Below are 6,267 nucleotides of genomic sequence, written 5' to 3'. Positions count from 1 at the left end.
GGTTCAGCATGGGAGGAACACTATCTGCTGTGAGACCTAAGGAGATGGAGTTGGGTGGTGGTGGACGGGAGGAATAATATAAGGCCAGAGGATGGCTGCGGAGATTTTATTAAACATTGTACTGAGGGAATGAATGGATGACCTAGACCAGTCGTCGGCAAACTGTGGCTCGCGAGCCACATGCAGCTCGTGAGCCACAGTTTGCCGCTCTGTTGACTGAGTTTGCCGACCACTGGGATAGGGGCTTAATCACAAAGACAACAACAGCCTGTAATTATTGGAATCCAGAGTCTAGGTCAGTGGTCGGCAAACTCATTAGTTAACAGAGTGGCAAACCGTGGCTTGCGAGCCGCAGGTGGCTCAGGAGCTGCAGTTTGCCGACCACTGACCTAGACTCTAGGTCAGCCATGGGCAAACTACGGCCCGCGGGCCGGATCCGGCTGTCCTATCCGTTTCTCTTGCTCTCCCCTCCGCTCCTTTACTTTGAATTTATATTAGTTCACACAAACACTCCATCCATGCTTTTGTTCTGGCCCTCTAGTCCAGTTTAAGAACCCATTGTGGCCCTCAAGTCAAAAAGTTTGCCCACCCCTGCCTAGGTCCTAGAGGACGTGACATCTCAGAATAAGACTCCACAGCACACCTTGACTCCCTCAGGAAACAAAGATCATTCCACTTTATTGTTTGTTAGAAAATCATTGATGTAAATAGAAGTCACGTGTGAACAATCCCAGGCAATGTTCTCTGGCTTGTCACCTGGTTCCAGGTCCGGGCTGGGGAAAACTGGCTCCTTTAAAGGTGACCTGCCATCTGCAGTTGTTACTTTCCCTTTTCAAAGGGTTGCCTCGGTTTGCTGTGTTTGCCAGCTTCTGTTTTTCTCCTCTGTGGTTTGTCCATGTCAGCTCATTATGTCACATGAGTGCAGGGAGAAGGTGGATTTCTGATGACAGGGTAACATGATGCAGGAGGTGAATCCTTTGGTTTCCTCTCCTGCATCAGGCCAATGTCAAACTCACATAGTTCGAAATCCGTAAGAAATAGCTGTTTTCCTACCTCACAGGCGGCCCGGGAGGTGTACCAAAATGTGGGGACTCAGTGCCGATCAGTGCTAACACAGGTGCATCGCTCACCGTACACGCTGTTAGTGAACAGACAGGTGTATCCGTTTGAGGTAATTCATTTACGTAGTGAGAAAAACTGCCTCAGTTGTGGCTGGAAACTTTTTATAATAATGGCAAATTAAACATTCTTACCTTGGACTTCTGTTTGTCACGGGCTTATTCAAAAGTGGGTAGCGCTCTTTCCTCTTTCGCAAATGGCAGAGCAGCCCTGAGAAGTAACTACTACAAACCCTACAGTTTTCTCTTAGAAAGTTGAAGCAATTTTCTCAAGGTCACAAGAACATCAGAGGTGGAGTTATTTGGATTCGGCTTGAGTTACTCTGTCTCTAACACAGTGTTCTTCTGACAGGGCTATTTGAACCTCATATTGCTTTTTAGTTAATCATCCGATCATTATATGCTTGTTGGTATCCAGGCTATCCCATCAAGAGAGCGTCCTAATTTAAAAAATCTAATTAGGTCATTGTTTTCTGAGTTTTCCCCTTACAGCAATGCTAAGTCATATATGGTTGCTGAAGGGGAGGGGGCAAAAGTAGGTTTACAGTTGTGAGTATGCAGAATTTATTCTTGCTTATTAATTATTGTATTATTTTCCGTATGAACTGTAAACCTACTCTTGCCCCATCCTGTATGAAAGCCCTGTGGAATCTCAGAGCACTCAGAGCTCGAATGAAGGCTGGGAATGGTAATGATATACATTTCTTGTGAAAGGACTTGATGGTTGGTTTGAATTACTAACTGCTTGGCTTTGGGAGAATTACTTAATAGCTTCAGCTCCGGTTTCCTTAAACCTCAAGTGGGACATGCTATCTCCATCTTCGGGTGGTTGCCAAGACGAAAGCAGACAGTCCCTTTACTGAAGCCCTAGCACTGTGCCCGACACATAATAGGCACCCCGTACACCTTAGTGTCTCCCTGGCTAGCTTCTGTCATTGGCCGTGTGGGGAAATTATGTGAACCCACGTGACAAACCCTTCACTTTCAAGTGCTTTTGGAAAGTCGTGGTCCAGAGTCTTAAAGCTCCCTGTCATTATTGTTGCTTGGGGCCAGGTCTTATTCCCCCAGGACCATGATGTACACAGACGCGGGAGTATTTAATCGACAGTAACTTGCTCTGAATCTAACGTTTTCAGGAACACACGTAATGATCCAATCGAATCAAGCCGGAGTTTTCTGTACGTGAGTCAAGAATGCACTTTATTCTTTCAGCACCCAAATCACATTACCTCTGGCCAGAGGAGGAAGTGTGCTCAGCTAAGCTTGAAAGCCGCGTTACCAGAAAAGGGATTAACAAGTCATAAGACAAAATCCTCAGGAGTAAGGTCACCACCAGCCTGTGGCACGGGCACAGGCCAAGGGCTGTGCTTCATGTCGCTGCCCCATTAGTTCCTGGAATCTTAATACATAACCTGCCCCGCATCCCCGAGTCACAATCAAAGGAGGGAAAAGACAGGAGCGTCCTGTCTCTATAGGGCTTCTAGCAAATGACAGAGGCTTTTTACCATATTCCTCCCCTCAGTCTTCCCCAACCACTTTAAACATTTTTTGTTTTGTTTTATTGAAAATTTATCTTTAGTCCAGCCCGCATGGCTCAGTGGTTGAACATCGACCTATGAACCAGGAGGTCACGGTTCAATTCCCAGTCAGGGCACAGGCCTAGGTTGCAGGCTCGATTCCCAGTATGGGTCGTGCAACAGGCAGCCACTCAACAATTCTCTCTCATCATTGATGTTTCTGTCTCTCTCTCCCTCTTCTTTCCTTTCTGAAATCAATAAAATATATATACATTTAAAAAAATTATCTTTATTGTTCAAGTATTATAGATGTCCCCTCCCCCACCCCTTTGACCCCATCCACCCCACTCCTGCCCCATCCCCAGCCTTCAATCCCAGCATTTACACAACTCCAGAATTCTAAACAATATGGGCATCGCACTCTCTTCTGATTAATATCTCACATTCTCTGTTAATTTCCTATTATGGTATCTGCAGATTTAGTTCTGCCCTCTGCTTCTCTTCTCAGCATTCCCACCAGCGTCTTATTAGAGCGTGTGTCTAACTGACAGTGTGTATGTGATTGTGCCTATGTCCATATGTGTAGGGTAGGCTAAGGGGTGGTGTGTACAGATGATTATATTTGCTTTCTTGCTTTTTGCCTTTTCCTGTAGTTAATAATGGCCTCCCCCACTCTCACCCCCCAGTTTTAATTTACTTACCTTTGTTCCCATTTCTAATCTTTCTACACCTTCCAGTGGCTTCATGGTACACTCTTTACAAGTTCAATCGTATCAGGAATATATGTCTTTCTTTTTGGTTTCCAAAAATGATCACTCATGGACACCTTCTCCTTCAGTGTGTGCTGGGCATGTTCATCAGGAACCTTGGCCAGGGGCAGTCGATCACATGCTAGCTGGTTTAAGCAGGAGGGATCTGTTACAGGGCACTGGGTAGCTGGCTGAATCTTAGGGATCATTTAGATACGTTGACAGATAGATGGCATTTGGTGCCTGAATGGATGCAAAAGGAGGTTGAGAAGCAGCGTGGAGGGTGTGCCAAGGGGCCTGGACAGCAATAGAGGGAGCATGGGCAGGGGAACCTGAGCAGAGGATGGGGGTGAGGGCAGTGTCACAGCAGCCGAGAAAGAGAGGGTTTTGAGAAGAAGGGAATGGTCAGTGTGCCAGCAACTGAGAAGCCAAGTAAGCAGAGTCCGGAAGCTGCGGTGAGGTGGGGGGCGGGGGGTCAGTGGGCTCCAGCGCGAGCAGTCAGGGGGCGTGGGGGTGGGTTGAGCATGAGCACCAGGGCCTGACCAAGTGATGTGAAGGTGTGATAGCGTCTCCACACCTGCTCCCACGCATCTGGCCTCAGGGAGAACCATGAGGGCTGAGCAGGCCTATAGGGCCATCACACGGCCTTTCCGTGACATGACATCGCAGCGGGAGACAGGTGTGGCTTGGCTTCAAAATCTCACTGGGCAGCAAACTGCTAAAATTCCTGTAACTCTCATTTGCCAGGCTGCATTAGGACGATGCTTTATAACTGCAAAGAAAGGACACCGGTGGCCTAAGCATTCAGCCCTGCTCCCCTGCCCATATTGGTTTATCTTCCGAAATATACGTTTCGTAGCAAAAGCCAGATATGGGGGTGTCAGTGTGACCCCTTCCTTCCTTTCAATCCTGGCATCAATTCAATTCAGTAAGCTCTGACATCCCTTCAGTATCTTTCATGCCTATAGCTCTCCCTCCCTGCTGTAACAGCATCTGATTAGCTTGGTGCCTCTGTTCTCACCTTTATCCCTCACGTGTCACCAAACTGCTCTTTGGAAGTTTGACCTGTGCTTGGCACACAGGTTTCTTATTCCCTGCACAGCCTGCCTGTTTAATCTAGTCCCTCTCACTTCATGTCCTGGTCAAACCCAACTCTTTATAGTTTTCAGAACTTTCTGAACTTTCATATCTTTATGGCTGGCACCTGCCTATGTTCTCTGCCTGAGGAAGCCGGGGAAAGTCTCAGGAAGGAGGTGAACCTGAGTCAAGACTTGCAGGATGAGTGGCGGTGTGCCCAATGGGCACGTGGTATCCACGGTTCTTAACCTCAAGGACTTTGCCCTTCAGTGGAGACAGATGTATTCCTAATCTCAGTGCTTTGTTATAACTGCTGCGTTAGATGTACCGCCTCCAGGACGAAGGCAGGGGAGGAGGTGCTTGAGTATGACACCTTTCCAACTCAACTTAGAAAAAAGAAAGGACACCGCCTCATTGGCATTGACAGAGCATCTAAGCCAATCTCTTGACCCATAGGCTCTAACATGGCACCTTGCACGTAGCAAAATAAATCGAAGGGGAACAAAAAAATCGACTTGGACAGTGTGACACACCTGAAGACAGGGAGTCTTTCTGAACTGCCCTCATGAGCCTCTCCATGTTTTATGACATTCAATGGACCTCATCTGTCCTCTCCTCTCTCTTCCCCTCTTCTGAATGATGGTGCTGTGGGAAACTGAGTCAGGCCTGTCCTGTATTTCTCGATTCTGTGTCCCTGGGCACTCCTACGCAGTCCCAAGGTTCCAGTTGTTACCTCTGGTGAGTCACTCCCAAATCCTTGTCACCAGCTCGGGTCGGTTAATACAATTGCTAGTGAAACATCTCTGCTTGGAAATTTCACAGGTATCCCCAATCCTGTCCAACAGTGAATTCGTCACCTTCCTTACCTCTTCCACCCCTTTCCAAGCACCCCAGCTCTTCTTCTTTTTTTTTAAAAAAGATTTTCTTTATTGATTAAGGTATTACATATGTGTCCTTATCCCCTCCTCGCCCCCCACTCCTCTAGCTCTTCTCTTTATGTTCATTTCAGTAAATATTAGCCAGTCATCAAACTAAGGAACCCGAGAGTCATCCTTGGTTCTTTAATTCAATCTACAACCAAACCTTTTCAACTCTACCTCCTAAATCTAACTCAGTCCTATTTATCTCTGCCTTGCTACCATCCAACCCAGGCTGCATGACCTCAGCCCTGTGGGACAAGAAAGAGCATCTCACTGCCTCCCTGCATTACTCTATAACCCTTCCACCCCCACTGCCTACATATTCTCCAGTGGATCCATAGTCACGTGAGTTATCCTTTAACAATCTAGACTGTGTCATCTGTCCCTAAAAACCCATGAATGCTAAATGCAGTGTGGAACCCTGGGTTGCATCCTGGAACAGAGGAAGAAAACCTGTGAAATCTGACTAAAGTCTGGAGTTGAGTTAAGAGTAATGGACCAGTGTTGGTTTCTTGGTTTTGATAGATGTACCGTGGTTATATAAGACTAGAGGCCCGGTGCATGAATTCATGCATGGGTGGGGTCCCTCAGCCTGGCCAGCCATCAGGGTCAATCGGGGCCGTCTTGTGGCCAGCTGGCCCAGGGGAGGGACTGCAGAAGGTTGGCTGGCTGGGGGGTGGGGTGGGTGGGAAGAGGGACTGTGGGAGGTTGGCTGGCTGCGGGAGGTTGGCTGTGGGAGTGCATTGACCACCGGGGGCCAGCTCCTGTGTTGAGCATCTGCCCCCTGGTGGTTGGTGCATGTCTAGCTACTGGCTGGTCATCTGGTCCTCTGGTCATAATGGTTGCTTAGGCTTTTATAGCTTTTATATATATAGATACTAACATT

This window comes from Plecotus auritus (genome assembly GCF_963455305.1).
Source record: "Plecotus auritus genome assembly, chromosome: 4".
In the NCBI taxonomy this organism is placed as follows: domain Eukaryota; kingdom Metazoa; phylum Chordata; class Mammalia; order Chiroptera; family Vespertilionidae; genus Plecotus; species Plecotus auritus.
The sequence above is the reverse complement of the archived record's forward strand: the minus strand, read 5'-3'. Positions refer to the sequence as shown.